Below are 22607 nucleotides of genomic sequence, written 5' to 3' on the forward strand. Positions count from 1 at the left end.
TCAAAAATAGCCTATAGGTGTATTCCCCCCCCCCCATACACCTATTCGAGACCCTCTGGACCTAACAATTGGTATCAGAGCAGGTTGTTCGCAAGAACTATTTGAACTAGATCCTTTTTCTTAAAGGTCTCGAAAAAGTTCTACTCTTTTTTTTTTTTGTGCTTGCTATTTGCTCTATCTGCTGTTATCTGTTCTCTCTTTTTGATGGAGACTAACCACAGCAGATTATCTTCTCTACCTATGTTTAGTATTGCAAAATACGACATATGGAAGTTTCGGCTTGAAAGCTTCCTCACCGCCCAACATTGCCGAATGTGGGAAGTCATCACCAGCGGACCGATCACCGTCACGATGAGGTCCAGCCCAAGTCAAAGGCAGACTTCACCACAGAAGAAAGGAAGCAAGATGAGCTTGACAACCTCGCCAAAAGCATCATCTCCGGCACAGTTCCCGTCAAGCATGTCATGAAGATCATCAAGTGCGGAACAGCAAAGGAGATGTGGGACATTCTGGAAAGAATATGCGTAGGTTCCGAGGAAATCAAGGAGAATAAGCTATCCATAGCTTGCCAGAAGTTCGACTCCTTCCTCATGCTCAACAATGAATCAGTCGAGGAAATGGAACAACGATTCAATCTTATCTTGAATGAAGTTCAATCCATTTCCAAAGACAAATACACTCAACTGGAATTCAACCTGAAGATTCTTCGAGCACTGCCACGTGGAGAATGGCATATCTACTCAGTCGCTCATCAACATAAGCCACGATTCAGTCAGCTCCCGACAAACAAGCTTTTCTCCGATCTCATGGCAAATGAGTTCGACCTTCTGAGAAATCTTGGTAACAAGAAGGCTGGAGGATCAGACGAAGATGGTCCATCAACCTCAAGAGGAGTTGCACTGAAGGCCTCAACCAGAGAAGGCAAGAAGCAGATCAAGGAACCAACGGAACTCAACCCAGAGAACTTCTTCAGTCAATATGCTTTGTTGACTGAAAGATTCAACAAGATGGAGTCCAAGTTCCGGAAGTACAGAAGGTTCCACAAGCAGCACTACAAAGGAAAAGAAAGAGAAGGAAACTCCAGACATTCCACAGATCGAAGCGGAGAAAGGAAGTCAGCCGCTTACGACATCAAAGATATGGAATGCTTTGGATGTAGAAAGAAATGGCACTTTCGACATGAATGCCCTGATCTGACTCCAGCTGAGCGCAGAGAACTGAAAGCTAAGAAAGATCGTAGCTTTTCGAAGAAGAAAGCGATGGTTGCTGACGATGCTGACTCTTCCAAAGACACATCAGAATTATCCGACTTCGACAGTTCCAGCTCAGATGATGAGAGCCAAGCCCATGGCCAACGAATCAGAAAGCGTGGCTGACAACAGCTATGACAATGGAATGAATGGCTCAGAGGTAAACTCTCACTCAAAAACTCCTTTTACTGATAACTTCCTGATGCTTTCAGGAGACCACTCAGAATCTGGAGATAGCTCATCCGATGAAACTGACGAGTTTGATCAGCTCATGACTGATCACTGTCAGCTGAGGAAAATGTTCGAAGATCTCCTCAAGCAGAATCAGAAAATGGATAAGGAGATCAATGATGAACAAGCTAAGAATCGGACAATCATCTACTTTCCGGATGAAACTTGTCTTGATCAGCTAATCATGGAGAACAGCCGACTGGAAGAAGAGCTCAGAATCTCCAACTCAGAATGTGAAAGAGCATCTCATGAGATCAAGAGGCTCAATCACAAGCTGGAAGAAACTGTCAAGAACTGCATGATGCAGTCTCCCATGATGAGCAACTTTCCATCGAAAAGACTTGTCAACAGCATCGGAGGAAAGGTTGCAGCTGACAAAGGAAAGGATATCATGATCATCTCAAAGGACGATCCTTCTGAAATCACAACCTCAGAAGAATCAAGAGATCATGATATGGATGAAGTTCGCAAGCGCAGACTGATGGCCAGATCAAATGTTCCACCTCCACGAAGCTTCAGACGAGCTAAGGAGGCCCCCAACCAGATCATTCTACTGAGAAGACTGGAAAGTAGATTTCAGTCAAAGATCAGGGAAGGAACATCAGGAGCCAAGAAGAATCTTCCTCATCAATCCAGGGGGAAGAAAGGCCACATCAGTCAGAAACTGACATCTTCAGTTCAGTTTCAGAAGGAACAACATCCATGGAGACCAAGCAATGCTGAGTCCAGTCGAACTAAGAGCCATCCACGACAACTAGCTACTGGACATCAGCCAAGTCTCCAAAAGTCTGCAAAGACTCAAGTATCTCAGGGAAGATACTTCGCCGAGCAAAGAAGACCTCAACCACTCATCAGACAGAACTGCTACAAGAGTGAGGCCTTCAAAAGGATTTCTCAACAGAAGAATGCTCATGTGCCACCTGAAGCGCCAACGACGTCAATCAGACATTCAACAAAGCGCAAGAGATCAGCCAGACCAATTCTGAAGCAGATATGGGCTCCAAAGGGAACTCGAGCTAACATCGAAGGACCCAAAGCTTGATTGGGTGCCTGAAGCAACTCTTCCTTGCAGGTCAATGTCAGGAAACACAAAAAGAATGAAGAGGCCAAAGCTTCGATCAGAACGTGGTATCTGGACAGTGGTTGTTCTAAGCACATGACGGGCTACAAAGAATATCTATCTCAGTATGTTGAGAAAGCTGGATCCAAAGTTGCATTCGGAGACAACTCAATCGGAGAAATAAAAGGTTACGGTGTGCTCAACATGGGTAACGCCAGTATCAGTAATGTTAGCTTTATTTCTGGTCTTAAACATAATCTGTTGTCTGTGAGTCAATTTTGTGACAGTGGTTTCACAGTGAAGATCAAGAAGGATGAATTCACTGTTAGAAACAATCAAAAGAAGGTGGTTCTGAAAGGATTCAGACAAGGGAGTCTCTACGTCGTTTCTTGGGAAGACAGCCCACCAGAAACGTGCCTCATCAGCAAGAGCAGCTTGGAGCTCAATTGGCTGTGGCACAAGAGACTCAACCATCTCAACTTCAAGACGATCAACAAACTTGCTAAACATCAACTGGTAGAAGACCTTCCTTCTATTGTGTTCCAGAAGAAGCAAGAATGTGAAGCATGCCTCAGAGGAAAGCAGACGCGGATATCATTCAAGTCAAAATCAGGACACTCCTCTGAAAGGATTCTGCATCTACTTCACATGGATCTGTTTGGCCCGATCACTCCAAGAAGCTACAACGGTAGGAAGTTGTCACAGCCCACTATCCCAATGACGGGTTAACCAGGGTTATGACTTGGGGTGAACAATAAGAAATGGGATGGACAATTACTTAACATTAAAGTATATGGAAATGTCACTCATAGATAAAATGCTAGGATCATATATGATTATTTGGATACTTATAAAACATACACATAAATGAGAACTGATTAAGGTGGGTTACCCAATAACACGTATCCCAACTTCATAACATAGGGCTATCCTAATCAACGTATTTTGCAGCGAAAACGTGTGAGATATACATATGAAGATGTATACTCAAGGTTACATTTCTTGAAATGTCAAAGGAACACCCGCTCAACATCATTCCATTCCATCAGTTGCTCAACCTGCACATTTAGAAATACATGCAGGGCTGAGTATAAAAATACTCAGTGGACATAGCCGAAAATACATTCATGCATACATATATAAATTGAACTGCCATAACAGTAACACACATGGGTTTTCTTAAATGACATGTGCTTACTAAAATATTTCTTTCATTTTCATAAAGTCGATCGGCCGATCATTTTCCTTCATATGATCCATATCTGTTCCTTTCTGTCACGCACCGGGAAGGAGGCTTCCTTACCACGGACGCCAAGACCGGTCGCAAGCGACTCGCGGTCTCCATGAGTGTACACGTTAACCCTAGCTAGCGACCTTTGTCTAGCATAGGATCCCAATTGGATTTCCTTTAAAGTTGGCGAACCAACACAGATAGGATACATATAAAAACATAAACATTTTTGGCAGTCAATCATTTCATAAACATTTCATTTCATTTCATGAACATTTCATTTTCATTTCATAAGAGTCATTTATCATTTGGGCATAATAATAAACTGAAATTAACAGTTAAAATCATCTCATGCATATATTCGTATAAGAGGCCTACGACACGCAGGGGATCTCTATATACGTATAGTAAAAGTAATGCCCACCTGGATAGGCAAAGCCTGAAGATCATAATCACATAACCTGTCTTGGAAAGCAGTGCTAATCCCCTTGGTCCACAAAGCCTACAAGAAATTCTATTCTTAATAGGTCTCCTTGAATCTAATCTTAAGTCATGGTGTAGTGCTTAACACTCTATGATTCACTTAGCCGGGTTTTTAATGAATAAATAATTAAAAACATTTCTCTTGAGTTAAGAACACCAACAATATTCTTACTCATCTTTCTTTAATAATTGGAATTATAATTAAAATCAATTAAATCATAAATACTCTTATTGCAAAATATAATGCAATTTCATGTCATGCTTAGCATATAATAAGTAATTACTTATAATATGCACATAATAATAATTTATTATTATTATGAAAACTAGTCTTTGAAAATAATTAATTAAACTAATTAATAGTTCAATTAATTAAAATAGGGAAACCATTTAAATAGATGAAATAGAGCCCATGCTTAAATAAATAATAGCCCATATAAATTTAAAAGATGAGGCCCAACTCAATAAAATAGACATGGCCCTATTAAAAATAAAAACAAGCCCAAACATTTATTAAAATCGGCCCAAATAATTTAACTCGGCCCAAAATAGGAGCCCAAAACTCCAAGCCCAAACCTAGCCCAACTCTCAACCTTTCCTCCCTCAAAGCTGCGCCCCCACTCCCATTTCGTCTCTCTCTCTCTCCATTCAATCTCAAAAAGAAATTCGCTCAACTCTCTCTCGGCTCACTCAATCTGCTCGGCTCCCTCTCTTCTCCGGCGAAGCAGCTAACCAGCCGCCGTCCGTCGACTCACCCTTCAACCTTCCTCTCTCTCAAACCTCGGTCACCACCACACGACCTTACTGAACTCGACACCCACACATCTCACGCTGCACCCTCCTCTTCTTCCTTTTTCCCGGCGAAGAGCGCCGGCTTCCCGAGCAGCAGCAACCGCGGAGAACCCACGGCCGCCGCAGTCAGAAACAGCCACCGCCGCCTGACCTAGCTTCCCTGAAACCACCGATTCCCTCCTCCTTCCGACGACAACAGCTCGCTGCCGCCGCCAGTCTCTCTCCCTCTCGACTGCTCTCACGGCCGCTGGAGCTCGCTGGAGCAACGGCGACCACGACAGGCTCCACCTCCGCTGCTACTCCATCGTGCCCGGACCAGACCACCTCTCCCTCACCCCCGACTGATCGGCTACAACAGCGACGAGCCGCTGCTGCGCCTGAACCCTAGCCACCCCTCTTCTCTCTCTCCGGCCGTGGCCGAGCGACAGCGGCAGAGCCGCCACGCCCTGGCCTCCCTCTGTTAAACCAGCTACCGCCCCAACCCCTGTTCTTTCTCCTCCTCGGCAACGACGAAAACGCCGCCGCCTCTCTCGGCCTCTCTCTCTCTTGGCCCATTTTTGGCGACTGCAACAGCAAGCTACCGCCGCCTCTCCCTTAAAACTCCGGCCGACAGCAGCAGGAGAACCACCGCCGCCGACCGCATCTCTCCTCTCTTTTACTTGCGCCGGACGGACAACAGCGATGAGCCGCCGCCGACCGCCGTATCCCTCCGCCGAACAGCCCCACTGTCGGACCACCCCCAAGACTCACGCACACACACATATACAAGTTCTTTTTTTTTTTTTCTTTTCTTTTCAATGAATAAAAGGTTCTTGAAATCATTCAGTGACTCGTTTTGTAAAAACATAATCTTGCAGTTCGGTTATCAAAATTAAACATGTATGCTCTTCTCTAATAGTCGATTAGTAGATATCTTGCTCATTAGCATATATGAACAGTTATGCATTTCATATGTTGACTCTGTAATACATATAGGTAACATGAATGTATGTGTATGTGTGTTTCTTGTTTGGGCAGATGTGATTTGTGTGTCTATAATGGTGATTTAGATGTCTCATTCAATATTGCAAAAACAAGTAATGGAGTTTTTAAAAGATGAAACCTTGTGATGGTTCTTTGAGCTGGGGGCCTGGGGCTTCAGTGATCTGCAAAGCATTTATTTGTGATGGTTCTTTGATTGTTGTGGGATGGAAGATGGAATCATCAACCCAGCTATGTAAGTTGCGAAAAGGTGGGAGTAGGTGGGTGTAGTGGGAGAGTAGGTGGGAGTAGTGGGAGGAATAAAATAATAAAATAAAAAGTCTTCCCGGTTGTATTATGAAAACTGTAATAATTCTTCAGTGTTTGCTTAAATAAAAGCTCGTGAAAATGCTTTGAATGCTAAATTAAATAAATATGCAATGCATATAAATTTAATAACTAAATTTACAAATGTTTTTGTAAATCATATTTATTTTTGTTGGAATTAAAAATAAATTCATTTTCTTTATATCCGGCGTGAATCATCTTACTTCTAAATTTCGAAAATAAATTTTAAATTTAACTCAGGGAAACGGGGTATTACATTCCTCCCTCCTTATAAAAATTTCGTCCTCGGAATTGCATATCTGGTATTCTATCTTGTGATACTAGTCATTCGTTTCATTAATCTCTTTTGTGGCCTTTTCCATCCTGTGATGGTTCCACTACATGACGAGAACAATATTATTGCCTCGTAAAACTTGAATCTTGCGATCAAGTATCTGGACTGATTTCTCATCACAACTTAGGTCCTGGCTAGGACTACTTTATCTTACTTAATCACATGCTTTCTTAATTGCGAGGTGTTATACGTATTGTATACATCCACAATGCTTGGTGGCAGAGCCAACTTATATGCTACAAAGACCTAACTTATCTAGGATCTCAAAAGGTCCTATATAACGGGGTCGTAACTTGCTCCTCTTTCCAAAACGTATAACTCCCTTTGAGGGAGAGACTTTGAGGAAAATTCGATTCCCAACATTAAATTCTAATTCCGATTGGCGTTTATCGGCGTAAGACTTTTGTCTATCTTGAGTTTCTTTGATTCTTTGCTTGATATGGTCGACTTTTTCAATCATTTGTTGGACCAGTTCAGGACCTAACAACATTCTTTCACCTACTTCATCTTAGTAAAGTGGCGAACTACCTTAATTGTTTCCTTCGTCCTAAATCACCTTCTCAGATTTGACTAGGGAATTCTAACATCAAACTTTTCTCATCATCTTGGTAACTTTCACTTAAAGATTAATGGCACTCCTTCTGCCATGTAAACTCATTTTCTCATTTCCAAATGATTATTTAATGGGGTTTCTAAATTTCCATTGTGGTGGCGTTCCAACTTTATTCTTGCTGTAGCTTCTGGCACTTTAGCCAAAGCATTCACTCTCTTAACTTGAGCCTACTAGCCTTGGGGTTGGGTTATACCTTAAGTTTAGTTCTAGTGCTTTCCTTCCATTTCCTTTTTCTTTACCTCCATCTTGAGGTGATGTACATATCTTGTTTGTGCGTGAACTTTTTCCTTCTCCAATTGTTGTAGTGACTCGGTGGTGAGAGTCTCGTTCATTGCTTATTCCTTCATAATATCTCCTTAGTTTACTAGGGAAATTGAAAATCTCATGCCGCGATTCATTTACGAACTTCTTTACGCATTTCTCATTATTCATTTATAAATGACTTAAATAAGCATTTTAAACTCCATTAAAAAGGAATTGATTTAAAACATTTTAATCCTTTTAAAATCCATACTCATAAAGCCTTAACTCATGCTCTATCTCATATTCTATCTCTTTACTCATCTCTATATAAACTCTCCACTCATCTCAAATCCTTAAGTTCAAGGATAGGTTTCTAGAAAATCATGGTACTAAGTCTCAATTTATCTCTCATATAAGGCTCGTCTAATCTCATTCAACACATAGACAACACAATCACATAAGGCACATAAGAAAACACAATCAAACATTATCAAAACATGCTCTGTTTTTACACTGACTCAACTTTCAAATCTAACCTGTTCTTACTCCGACACCTCCTGGACTCGAGACTCATACCAAAAGAAAGGTCTTCGAGTCTATTTTCATATAAAAAAAAATAGAGTCAAAAACTCCAAGTATTGTAGGAGATATGTCTGTTTTACTACAGTCTATCATATTCGGCAGTTTTGAGCAATCGAAAACTTGGATTTTTGAAAAATAGTAAATGTTGTCAAACTGAGCTCAAATTTTGTGGATATCTAGATAACACAATAAGGTTAATACCATAAAATTTTGGAAAGCTAGATCACACAGGACGCTACTGAAATGAATGACTCTTTCCCCTGCTCTCTGAAACTCTCGGTAGTAATATGCAGTTTCGGTTTTGTATTTTATAAAAATAGTAAATGAAGTCCAAATGACTTGAAATTTTACCGATGTTCTCAAGACTCATGTAGAGACTTGATATAAAATTTTCAAAGCTTTTTGACATTGAAAAACCGTCGATCACAGTAGGTTAGTAGGCCTACGAAATTCACCAAAATCTCATCTCAAACTCTTAAAATACTCAACTCAACATTCCTTCAAGGAAACTCATCAAAGCTCATTTTAAACACATATAACACTCACAAACATTCAGGCACATTATAATGCTCATCATACTCAAATCTTGACTCTCTTCTTACATCATAACCTCAAATCTCTAGTAAAACGTTTCAATGAACGCATCATTAAAATTCTCTTTTCATTTTCATGCACAAAATTACTCAATTATTCAAACATGATCTCATTCATCATATAAATCATTATACACATATAGATTCCCTTTTATCGTGTACTAAACTCTAATGAAACTTCATGTATCATCATAAAACTCTTAATAAAACATGACAAACTTTCACATAATGGTCATAAAGCAATTAAACCTCATTTTATCAATCATCGACTTCTCAAAATATGAAAACTCAAAAACTCATATAAACTAAACTAAGTCAAAAAATTTCTTAGCCAACAAAAGACTTACTCAAACATAATTATACACTAATATCATGCTCAAATACATATATCTTAAGCCAAAATAACTTAAATAACACATAGGCAAAAAGTCCTAATTTTTATTAAACTAAACTCTTTTGAAAATATCACTAATCATGTATAACCTATTGATCAAATCATAGATCTAACATCCTAGGTTACCAATTAGCACAAATCAATATCATAAAACAAGATCACATATAGATACACATGTATGTCATCTTCTTCCTCAAACTAACACTTTTCATTTTTCACCTCTCAACCTCAAGCTTCAATCTCATTCATCATTAATCATCTAGATCATCTCATAAACTCAAATCCATCATCAATACATCAATTTATCCATAGGATCTCAACATCCCAATTTTAGGTAAACTAACCTAATAGAAAAATCTATATCTCATGGTTAATCATCAAGATATTCATATATATTAACTCAATAATCATCAATCATCATATAAATCATCGACTCACAATTTCTCAATTTTTTTGTAAACTAAACTCAATCGACTTTCACATCTCAAAGCATATACTTTCACAACACACATCAATCATCAACAAACACCACATAGATCTCATTTTTTTTTTTCCCCAAATCAAGGAAAGAAAAAGAAAATTTTTGAAGGGTAAAGACCCATTTTTTTGAAAATTTTAAGAACAAGGGAGAGGTGATTTTCTTTCTTCATACAACATCATTCAAGCAAGATTTATGGAATACATGACCACTTACCCAAATTTCTCACCAAAACTCACATTTTCTCACTCTAGCTTGGAAGCCTTTCTTCAATGATTCTCTTGAATATAAGTAGCTAGGATGTGTTTATGGAAGATTTTAGAGTGGATTGAGGTGTTTTGTAAAATTTTTGGAAGCTCCGAAGGTCTCTTCAATGGAGGAAAATGGAGGAAAGTGAGAGAAAGAGGGAGAGAGGTGTTGGTCGAAAATGATGAGTGAGTAGTGAGAGAGGATTTTGCAAGATTGTAAATGATCTTGTGATCTTTAAAGAGGATTTTGTAATCTTAAGGAAATATTGGCAATTAATGCCTTGATCTCTCTCTCTCTAATCTCTACACTATCTCTCTAATCTCTACACTCTCTTCAATAATCTCTACACTTGGCAAATTGTGGTATTTAGTCACATGGTAGGGAAATTAAAGTAATAGTGTGAGAAGGGTGATCAAAAATAAATCACAAAAACTATGGAAATGTACTAATTAATAAAATACCAATACATAATTATTCATGTGACCACATAAAATAATTATAGCACTAATATTAGTGCACTCACTCAATTATAATATTCCTCTCATAGGAAAAATAATTTTAAAACAAAATATATGCTTGGAAATATTTTCATTAACCGGCATTCTTTGATTTCTCGGTAAAAACAAACTGCACTTGCTTTAGAAACTTAATTAAAATTCCAAGTGCTAATATCCTCAAATAAAAATCATAATAACTTGCTCACAATGTCATACGTAACAAAACTCACATAATCAATCAGTCACGTAATTTCACATAATATCACGTCAAAGCAGTCGGCAAACACAGACAAACTAGACGTCTCTCCGACCGATTTTTTTTTTTTTTTCAAGGTTTTTCACTCTTTCTTTCTCGACTCTATTTCCAACTCATTATTCCTATTTTCTTAATAGGACAGTCAATCTCTCTGACATCTCAGTATTCTCAATAGTGTTAAGACACTATCTCACAACATAGGGAAAAGTACGGGGTGTTACATGTACTATCAAATTTAGATAAAATTCATGACTTCATGCATAATTTAAAATTCATGTGGCTAATATAAATACACTTAACTCACCAATTAAAACTTATGCACCACATTTATAAAAATTTTCCTTTTAACTAAGCACATTAAAACACATATATAATGATTAAATCACATCAGATAAATCAAACCAGTTTTTATTATAAATGGATGCCGAATCCTAATTATTAATAATTAAGCCCTTAATCAGGGATTAAAAGTCGGGGTATGACATACTATCCACTTTAAAAGAAGTTTCGTCACGAAATTTGTACCACAGGAAATAATTCTGGGTATTTCTCCTTCATGCTAAACTCGAGTTCTCACGTCGCCTCTTCTTGGTCATGGTGCTTCCAAAGAACTATTACTAAAGGTATCGACTTATTCCTTAGTACTTTAACTTTCCAATCTAGAATAGATTCGGGTCTCTCCTCATATCAATTGGATTCCTAATTCCAATTTATATACATGAGATTTACTTGAGAATAAGTTCCCTCGTCCTTTTGCGGCGGTTCATTACTCCTACCTCATTCCTAGGGCTCATCTACGGAGTATCCTATTTTCCAAAGACCAAAATGGTCATCAATCCATTTCTTGTTACCTATCACATGCATAACACTTTCTTATGAATCTATCTTAAAACTATCATAGACCAATTAACTTAAGTCCTCGTACTCGAACACTATATTACGGTCTTAGCTTAAACTTTGAATTTCTATCATAATGAGTGGTCGATATCATTTATAGGACAAAGACTAATAATCTCAACTAATTACAATGAGACACAATTATACGAAGCCATAATTTGGGTAGTATACTACATCGGTAGACTAACATTTCTTGGTCTTATCAAACAAGGGAATCTATTATGACAACTTACAAGTTGCAAGGCTCAAACTCAACACAACATCAAAGCAAGGTGTTGTAGAAATTGTTCAAGAGAATCAAAAGAATGACCAGAGGGTATGAAATGATTAACTACTAGGTCGAACAAAATGACCTCGAGTAAGAACCCATCTGGTTTTTCATCCGAAAGTTGAAACACATGGGTTTTCAACCCAAAAGACGTCTACTGAGATTTGGATCATGTGGACTGGCCAGGTCCAACATCATCACCTCCCAGTCACACGGGAAACATCGTCCCGAACTTGGAGAGCCATGAACATACTATACATAACAAAGCATAAGTTCATCATGACAACTAAACTTATCTTAAGGTTCCTTATCCTATTGATCTCAAACCCCAAACCTCTCTTAAGACATATACACGCAGACATACGTACACAGGCAAAACACACTATTCTTATAATCTATCGTGTAGCAAAAGTCGATTCGATGTTCCGTCGCACTTGAACATTCGAACGTAGAGACTATGGTTCAACCTTTGATGCAACGTTTACCTTGAATTCGTCTCGTATTTTCATTCTGTGCTTTTCCTTTACCTCGTACATATCTTTTCATTCCTCTTTGTAGTTCAAAAGAACCATCATTTTCTTAAGGGAGCTGAAACGCTCTAAGTTCTCTTTCATTCTTCTACATCATCACCTTAAGAATCTAGATTGTAGAGATATACTACTAATCTAGTAGTCTATGTTCTTTTAAAATTGTGGTCATGCAACTTATAACAATCTATGTTCTCTGGGAAAACATATGTCACTTTTCTATCATTCATCTGATCATAACATCATAGACTGCAAAAATATGCCATGAAAGGCAAAACATTCAACATTCCATCATAACATGCTTTTCACATAAACATATTCATGAAGCATTTTAGAACATTAACATCTTTAAAACGTTGAAACTGCAGTTACCTTCTTTCCTTGATTGAGCACGATGCAATGGAGTGTTGAGCGGTGCCATATGAACCCATGTAAGTCTAAAGAATCAAACTAGACTCGACTCTTTAGAATAAGGTTTCTAGGGTCAGAGCGAACGAACCGCTCTGATACCACTCTGTCACAGCCCACTATCCCAATGACGGGTTAACCGGGGTTATGACTTGGGGTGAACAATAAGAAATGGGATGGACAATTACTTAACATTAAAGTATATGGAAATGTCACTCATAGATAAAATGCTAGGATCATATATGATTATTTGGATACTTATAAAACATACACATAAATGAGAACTGATTAAGGTGGGTTACCCAATAACACGTATCCCAACTTCATAACATAGGGCTATCCTAATCAACGTATTTTGCAGCGAAAACGTGTGAGATATACATATGAAGATGTATACTCAAGGTTACATTTCTTGAAATGTCAAAGGAACACCCGCTCAACATCATTCCATTCCATCAGTTGCTCAACCTGCACATTTAGAAATACATGCAGGGCTGAGTATAAAAATACTCAGTGGACATAGCCGAAAATACATTCATGCATACATATATAAATTGAACTGCCATAACAGTAACACACATGGGTTTTCTTAAATGACATGTGCTTACTAAAATATTTCTTTCATTTTCATAAAGTCGATCGGCCGATCATTTTCCTTCATATGATCCATATCTGTTCCTTTCTGTCACGCGCCGGGAAGGAGGCCTCCTTACCACGGACGCCAAGACCGGTCGCAAGCGACTCGCAGTCTCCATGAGTGTACACGTTAACCCTAGCTAGCGACCTTTGTCTAGCATAGGATCCCAATTGGATTTCCTTTAAAGTTGGCGAACCAACACAGATAGGATACATATAAAAACATAAACATTTTTGGCAGTCAATCATTTCATAAACATTTCATTTCATTTCATGAACATTTCATTTTCATTTCATAAGAGTCATTTATCATTTGGGCATAATAATAAACTGAAATTAACAGTTAAAATCATCTCATGCATATATTCGTATAAGAGGCCTACGACACGCAGGGGATCTCTATATACGTATAGTAAAAGTAATGCCCACCTGGATAGGCAAAGCCTGAAGATCATAATCACATAACCTGTCTTGGAAAGCAGTGCTAATCCCCTTGGTCCACAAAGCCTACAAGAAATTCTATTCTTAATAGGTCTCCTTGAATCTAATCTTAAGTCATGGTGTAGTGCTTAACACTCTATGATTCACTTAGCCGGGTTTTTAATGAATAAATAATTAAAAACATTTCTCTTGAGTTAAGAACACCAACAATATTCTTACTCATCTTTCTTTAATAATTGGAATTATAATTAAAATCAATTAAATCATAAATACTCTTATTGCAAAATATAATGCAATTTCATGTCATGCTTAGCATATAATAAGTAATTACTTATAATATGCACATAATAATAATTTATTATTATTATGAAAACTAGTCTTTGAAAATAATTAATTAAACTAATTAATAGTTCAATTAATTAAAATAGGGAAACCATTTAAATAGATGAAATAGAGCCCATGCTTAAATAAATAATAGCCCATATAAATTTAAAAGATGAGGCCCAACTCAATAAAATAGACATGGCCCTATTAAAAATAAAAACAAGCCCAAACATTTATTAAAATCGGCCCAAATAATTTAACTCGGCCCAAAATAGGAGCCCAAAACTCCAAGCCCAAACCTAGCCCAACTCTCAACCTTTCCTCCCTCAAAGCTGCGCCCCCACTCCCATTTCGTCTCTCTCTCTCTCCATTCAATCTCAAAAAGAAATTCGCTCAACTCTCTCTCGGCTCACTCAATCTGCCCGACTCCCTCTCTTCTCCGGCGAAGCAGCTAACCAGCCGCCGTCCGTCGACTCACCCTTCAACCTTCCTCTCTCTCAAACCTCGGTCACCACCACACGACCTTACTGAACTCGACACCCACACATCTCACGCTGCACCCTCCTCTTCTTCCTTTTTCCCGGCGAAGAGCGCCGGCTTCCCGAGCAGCAGCAACCGCGGAGAACCCACGGCCGCCGCAGTCAGAAACAGCCACCGCCGCTGACCTAGCTTCCCTGAAACCACCGATTCCCTCCTCCTTCCGACGACAACAGCTCGCTGCCGCCGCCAGTCTCTCTCCCTCTCGACTGCTCTCACGGCCGCTGGAGCTCGCTGGAGCAACGGCGACCACGACAGGCTCCACCTCCGCTGCTACTCCATCGTGCCCGGACCAGACCACCTCTCCCTCACCCCCGACTGATCGGCTACAATAGCGACGAGCCGCTGCTGCGCCTGAACCCTAGCCACCCCTCTTCTCTCTCTCCGGCCGTGGCCGAGCGACAGCGGCAGAGCCGCCACGCCCTGGCCTCCCTCTGTTAAACCAGCTACCGCCCCAACCCCTGTTCTTTCTCCTCCTCGGCAACGACGAAAACGCCGCCGCCTCTCTCGGCCTCTCTCTCTCTTGGCCCATTTTTGGCGACTGCAACAGCAAGCTACCGCCGCCTCTCCCTTAAAACTCCGGCCGACAGCAGCAGGAGAACCACCGCCGCCGACCGCATCTCTCCTCTCTTTTACTTGCGCCGGACGGACAACAGCGATGAGCCGCCGCCGACCGCCGTATCCCTCCGCCGAACAGCCCCACTGTCGGACCACCCCCAAGACTCACGCACACACACATATACAAGTTCTTTTTTTTTTTCTTTTCTTTTCAATGAATAAAAGGTTCTTGAAATCATTCAGTGACTCGTTTTGTAAAAACATAATCTTGCAGTTCGGTTATCAAAATTAAACATGTATGCTCTTCTCTAATAGTCGATTAGTAGATATCTTGCTCATTAGCATATATGAACAGTTATGCATTTCATATGTTGACTCTGTAATACATATAGGTAACATGAATGTATGTGTATGTGTGTTTCTTGTTTGGGCAGATGTGATTTGTGTGTCTATAATGGTGATTTAGATGTCTCATTCAATATTGCAAAAACAAGTAATGGAGTTTTTAAAAGATGAAACCTTGTGATGGTTCTTTGAGCTGGGGGCCTGGGGCTTCAGTGATCTGCAAAGCATTTATTTGTGATGGTTCTTTGATTGTTGTGGGATGGAAGATGGAATCATCAACCCAGCTATGTAAGTTGCGAAAAGGTGGGAGTAGGTGGGTGTAGTGGGAGAGTAGGTGGAAGTAGTGGGAGAGTAGGTGGGAGTAGTGGGAGGAATAAAATAATAAAATAAAAAGTCTTCCCGGTTGTATTATGAAAACTGTAATAATTCTTCAGTGTTTGCTTAAATAAAAGCTCGTGAAAATGCTTTGAATGCTAAATTAAATAAATATGCAATGCATATAAATTTAATAACTAAATTTACAAATGTTTTTGTAAATCATATTTATTTTTGTTGGAATTAAAAATAAATTCATTTTCTTTATATCCGGCGTGAATCATCTTACTTCTAAATTTCGAAAATAAATTCTAAATTTAACTCAGGGAAACGGGGTATTACAGAAGTACACCTTAGTAGTTGTGGATGATTATTCACGATATACTTGGGTTATCTTTCTCTTCAAGAAGAAAGAGACACTTGAGGAACTGCCAAAGCTGCTGAGAAGACTGAGCGTTGAAAAGGAAGTCAACATCATCAGCATCAGATCAGATCGTGGGACTGAGTTCCTCAATACTGTCATTCGTAAGTATTGTGATGAACAAGGAATCAGTCATCAAACTTCTGCAGCAAGAACTCCACAGCAGAACGGAGTTGCAGAAAGAAGAAATCGGTCTCTAAAGGAAGCAGCAAGGACGATGCTAGCCGAGTCAAAACTCCCCTTGAAGTTTTGGGCCGAAGCAGTCAACAACGCATGCTACACGCAGAATCGCTCCTTCCTCACTCAGAGACATGGAAGAACTCCATACGAGTTATGGAAGAACAGAAAGCCATCGATTGCCTACTTTCATGGTTTCGGTTCTAAGTGTTTCATACACAACAATGATAAGAAGAGGTTGAACACTTTCGATAACAAGGCTGATCCAGGAGTCTTCCTTGGATACTCTGGAATAGAACGTTCAAGCAAAGCCTATCGAGTGTTTAATACTCAAACTCTTTGTGTTGAAGAAATACCTCATGTGATCTTTGATGAGTCTACAGATGGTTTCAGGGAACAAGAAGCTGAAAAGTGTGTTCAAAACACTGAAGGTTCCAGAGCTGAAATCCACAACACCGAGCCCTCTACTGTCTTGATATAGGGACCAGGCAAAGATGAAGATGCTGAGATGCTTCAGTATCAGAAGATCAACCGAAGGTCTGAAGTTCAGACTGGAGTCAATGCAGACGACATCAGTCAAGGGGGAATTCCAGTTGCTAAAGTTCGAGTTGAACGCGCAGAAGCCGCCCCAGCTCAACTCACCCCTGCTCCAGAAGGTGCTCAACACCCCAGAACCATTCTGACCGAAGAAGCCCCACCTTCCCCTGAAGAGATCAAGAAGTATCGCAGATGGTTTGAACTCCACTCAAAGGAGAACATCATTGGAGAACCATCAGATGGCGTCAAGACTCGGAGATCAATGTGCAACCTCGTCTTCGACATCAATCAGAACATCATTTTCTGTCTTCTTTATGTTCTGTTTTAGAACTATTTTCGTTCTTGCTCTAAGTACAAGTTTTTAGGTTCTATTGTTAAGGGGGAACTGTTTTCACCCCATGTTTAGAACTTGTACTGTGAGTTCAGTCTTTTTGCTGTCTAGAACTGCTGTGTGGTTTTGGCATCATCAAAAAGGAGGAAATTGTTGGGAACCTTGTGGAATATCCTAACCCTTGTTTTGATGATACCAAAATTCATAGGACTTATATGTAATAGACTAGAATCGTTTTGAACTCAAGTGTTAGAGTTCGTTTCTAGTTTAGTTGCGGTGTCGAAGACTGAAGACTGAAGACTGAAGAACGAAGACTGAAGACTGAAGACTGCAGTTACCAACTGAAGTATCAGTTGAAGAATCAGTTGAAGACTGATTATTTAATGCGCGCAAAGGACTGATACTAAAGACAAGTATCAGTTGAACATTCCTCCTAGGACTGATCTTCCAACATTCAGAGGAAGCCACGTACGCACAAGTACAGCCGCATTAAATGCAGAGATCTCAGAATATCTTATCTCTGCAGAGGTCATTCCTATCTGGTGGTTACTTTTCAGAGATGTCACATCTCCTGTCCATCAAAGAGAGCCGTTTCCACACAGACAAGGAACCTCGAAGATTGAAGCCTCAGCCCAAATTCGAATTGCTCTCCAACGGAAGAAATCTTGACGATGATTTACGCCAACGGATCTATTCAAGAGTTCTCCTACAAATAGCGCTCGAGGATAACTTCAACCTTCACCGATTCAACGACATAAGCTGAAGCTCTGCTAAAATTGCTACTCAGCCTAAAGCTTAACCGCCCCAAAGCTTGAATCGAAGAAGAGAATTCCAAAGCCAAAATCAGTCACTGCTGATTACATACATTCTCTTAGACCCTAGGCATATATCTGTTTACCCAGAGGCCAAAGGTCAAACTTGCTTCAAAGAACTTGTTCTTTGTAAGTATAGTTGGCACTCATTCAAACCTCCTCCCCATAAGAGTGTTTGAGTGGTTCGGAGTCCAGGAAGGTACTCTGAACTCTGAGTGAAAAGTCTGAGCACGAGGTGTGCTTAGCAGGGAAATCCTACGCGAGGTGTGTGGGTGCTGAAGAAGGGTTTTCTTCAGTTTACGGTTGTGTGCACCAGGCAAGCACACGGGTACGATTTGCAGTGCACCAGTGAAGCACTTGCGTAGTGGATTGTTGGTCTGATCAACCAACCGTTGATGTATGATCACTAATTTCTTAGCAATAAATACCGCAACTAACACGGTGCAATTGTAGCAAATAATCAGTAACCGAGTATCGTATCCACAGGGACTGATAAACAAAATTACTCTAGCTATTCCCTAAACAGACATTCACAGTAGACAGGCAAAGCAAATAAGACGGTGAATCAAATACTAAACTTAATAAAAAAAATCTAAACAGCAGAAAAACAATGATAAATAAATCAAATAGAAAGAAAACTCTGACCCTAGAGATGTACTTTTACTAATTAACTACATGCATTTAATCTATTGATTCAATTACCAATTTAATCCAACCCTGATGAGAGATCACAGAACTATTCACAAGCTTCTCTAACGAACACCTATGAAAGTAGATTAATTTACCCCACTTCGCATTCAAGACTCCAAGGAATAAATTAACTCCCAAGCGTACACAAAGAATAGCTCCCTATAGTTTCACCTATCCCATTCAAGTGTCAAGGCTACTACTATAACATGCATTCCTGAATCGGCTGAACAATTATCGCATTCAAGACTCAAACTGAACAGCTAGACATGTAAATTATTGGCCAAATAATTCACAAGAAATTAAGCACCAGGAATCATGAATCACAAGTTGGAGGGCAAATTGATATCAATAAATCATACACACATAATTAATCAGCTATGTACAAACCCTAGGTTCAGATTAAAGAACTAGCCAAACATACTAAAATAAATCATAAACATAATTAAAAAGAACACAATTGAAAGAACTGAATTAAATAAAACTCTGAATAAAACAATTGTAGCGGCTTGAATCTTCAATCTTGTGGAAATCCAATCCAAGCTGTAAAAACTGGAAAGCAATAATAATCTAAAGCTATGAAACTGAGAAAATAAAGTTTTGGACTGAAAAAAGAACCCTAGATAGGTCAAAAGAAGACCTATTTAAAGTATCGGGGTAAAATACAGTGTTTGGAACCTAGAAGAACTCTGAAAATTGGAAAATCTCGCAAACCCGCCAAATTCGGCGGTCAAACTCGGCGGTCGCCGTTTAGGTCGCCGAATTTGGGCTGAAAAATGACCAAATTCGGCGCCCGCCGAATATAGAGCTTGCAGTGCAAAACTGAAACAGAAATTTCGGCGACCAACTCGGCGGTCGCCGTTTAGGTCGCCGAATTTCTTCTTCAAAATGCCCAGTTTCGGCGGTCGCCGGTTAGGTCGCCGAATTTTGACTGCTGCGTGCGACGTTTTTGTTTCGGCCATAACTTTCTCGTCCAAATTCCGATTTATGATCCGTTTGCGCTCACGAACTCGTATCGAGACGATCTACAACTTATATTTCAGAACATTGTTCCAAATTCGAACTCAATAAATCTGAAAATTCCTTCAAAGTTCGAGTAAGAATCATGTTTCACAAGATAAAACAAATTAAGCACAAAACAATCATCCAACACTCAATTTCCTATAAAATTAACGTCATATGAACATTAAAAACCATGGAAATATGAGTGTTATCAATGTAGGAAAGGGTTTTTCCGAACCACGTAAAAGTCTCTGTGTTATTTACAGCTTTCAGTTTTATATTCTTACTTGTGCTATTTCAATTGATAAAACTGAATACTGAATAACAGCAAAGAGAAACTTTAATCCAACAACCTGCTCCACCGAGGCTATTACGAAACTAAGTTTAATTTCCGCTGCGTATGATATCAATCTGACTGAACTATCCTCTGATAGTAAGGAAGAGTGATATCATCTCTATCTTTGCAAACACGACTGAAGGCCTTACTTGGATCAGTTAAGTTCCAGTAACTTAACTGATAACTCATTACTGAAGAGCTTTCAGTATCAGTTGTCAACCCTGTTGGTCAAAACTGATTTCAGTAAAACATGAGTCCTTGTTTGCGTGCAAAGTTTCGTTTTGATCTCTGACTGAGATCCCTCTGATTGAGGTCAGTAGATTAAGTCAAAAATAGCCTATAAGTGTATTCCCCTCCCCCCAATACACCTATTCGAGACCCTCTGGACCTAACAGATATATATGTTAATTCGTGTATCACTTTGGTTTACTATGAGTGAGAGTTATATAGTAACTTGAGTACTCTGTATCTTGGGTGATAGCGGTTAATATATGATATTTGATTATATGTATTAGTACCCGTATCCGATATAGGATAATGACATCCCCTTAAGGAGCTCAATAAAGTTTATTGCGCTAAACCCTGCAGGTTGATTAAGTTCAGGCGCAATAATAAGGTGTGAGTGGTACTGCTTAAGGATTACAAAGAGATTAATTAATTAAAGTTGTCAGAGCTATAATTAATTAATGGATGTCGGATATTTTAAATACGGAGATTTAATAAGTCAAAATACAAGCCCCGACTCATCACCGGCAATAAAGGGGTAAGTCAGTATTGGTTCTCTAGTGGAATGAACTAATATTTATAAATTAATTATGGTCTGGGCTGGCCATGGAGAATTAATTTATTTGAGGCCCATCTTTATTCCTTGTATCTGGTCCCTGGACTGGCCCAAAGTCTCCTAGCCCTAGAAGCAGCAGAAATCGCCCCCTACACTAATCTGGCGCCCCATACGTATTTATTTGTTTAAATACAACTGTCTGCTCTCAGGAAAAATACACACTAATTATTTAGGTTTTTTTTGAGAGAGCAGAGAGGCGCAGAAAAGTGAGGAGCAATTTTCTGCCTTGGGACTTTCACAGCTCGCTGTCCATCCAACGGTGAAAGCTGAGCGGGATACAATTCAGAAGATCTGAGCTGTAGTCAGATTTTCGCAGAAAATCAAGTTCTGGCAGTTTCGGCAGAACGGCCATAACTTCCTCCACAGAACTCCGATTCAGGCGAAATAGGTGGCCACGAACTCCAAGACAAAGAAGTCGTATTTCTGGGTAAAATACGATTTGAGGACGTTTAAGGCTTCAAACGAAGGCTTGAAGCTGACTGGTATGTTCAGCTGCGAGTTTGACGAATTCTTCTGAATTCTTCAGGTATTTCTGAACTCCAACGTGCAGCACTTAAATTCATAGGGGCATGTTAGGGATTAATCGTTGTATGATAAATTAATAATAATCCAAGAAACGATCTTCGGGGAAATCGAGTATTAATTCAGTTTAATATTCCTTCAGGGAGGACTTCGAAAGCAAGATAGGCAGTGGTTACATGCTGCCTGCGGAGGATCGATCCTAAACAAATCTACAGCAGAGGCTTTCAAACTCATAGCTGACATGGCCGAGGAGTGTAGAGTGAAGAAGAAACAATAGTCAGGAATGCACCAACACCGAATCCTTCTGCCCAAGATGATAAGCTGGATAAGCTATGCAACATGTTCGAGAAGTGCATGACAAATCAAGGGACATCCAACCCAGGGGTCCCAACATCCGGAAGCCTGTGAGGACTTGCCAACTCTGCATGGCAAATTCACATGCAACTGATGAATGTCCACAACTGTTCGAGGACGAGGAGGTTAATGTTGTTGGGCAACGGCCAGGAGGAAGTAATGGGGGACAGAATCAGAAACCCTTTGAACCCTACAGGCAACAATACAACAACCAAGGATGGAGACAGCACGAAAACCTCAGGTACAACAACAACAACTATTTGGGGCCGAACCAAGGGCAAACGAGCAATCAACAGCAATACTCGCAACAACCTCAACAGGCAAGAGGATCCTCCTTGGCAGAGCTTGTGCATCAAATGGCACAACAACAAGTGAAATTCCAGCAGGAGACTGAAAAGTTCATGATGGAGACAAGGGGAGGAATGTAGAATGTGAATGCCCAACTGTCACATCTTGCCCAAGCAGTGGCTCGCCTAGAAAGAAAACAAGGAGAACTTCCTGCCCAAGTGGAGGTAAAGAAAGTAAACGATGTGACACTCAGGAATGACAAGGAATTACTCGAAGTGGTTGGCAAGAAAACTCAGGAGGAATCAGAAGTTAGTGAGGAAGTTGGAATGGGGTCGGCAGATGAGGAAGAATTAGCGCAAGAAAGGAAAGCCAAGAAGAAAGCAGCAGAGAAAGGCAAAGAAAGATTGAGACATGTTAAGCCCATAATCCCCTTCCCAGGCAGAATGGC

The 22607-nt window shown here is 39.8% G+C and overlaps 2 long non-coding RNA genes across 2 annotated transcripts; both read right to left on the reverse strand.

Annotated features, from left to right (window-relative positions):
• Positions 1–3352: 3352 nt before the first annotated feature.
• LOC131024620 (uncharacterized) lies at positions 3353–4276 on the reverse strand. Its single transcript, XR_009101954.1, has 2 exons — positions 4197–4276; positions 3353–3599 (listed from the first exon to the last, which is right to left on the reverse strand). It is a non-coding gene; the product is annotated as an uncharacterized LOC131024620 (long non-coding RNA).
• Positions 4277–12915: 8639 nt separating this feature from the next.
• LOC131024621 (uncharacterized) lies at positions 12916–13839 on the reverse strand. The gene is made up of 2 exons (XR_009101955.1): positions 13760–13839; positions 12916–13162 (listed from the first exon to the last, which is right to left on the reverse strand). It is a non-coding gene; the product is annotated as an uncharacterized LOC131024621 (long non-coding RNA).
• Between the last annotated feature and the right edge of the window lie 8768 nt (positions 13840–22607).

The sequence above is a fragment of the Salvia miltiorrhiza genome, chromosome 5 (genome assembly GCF_028751815.1).
Source record: "Salvia miltiorrhiza cultivar Shanhuang (shh) chromosome 5, IMPLAD_Smil_shh, whole genome shotgun sequence".
Taxonomy (NCBI): domain Eukaryota; kingdom Viridiplantae; phylum Streptophyta; class Magnoliopsida; order Lamiales; family Lamiaceae; genus Salvia; species Salvia miltiorrhiza.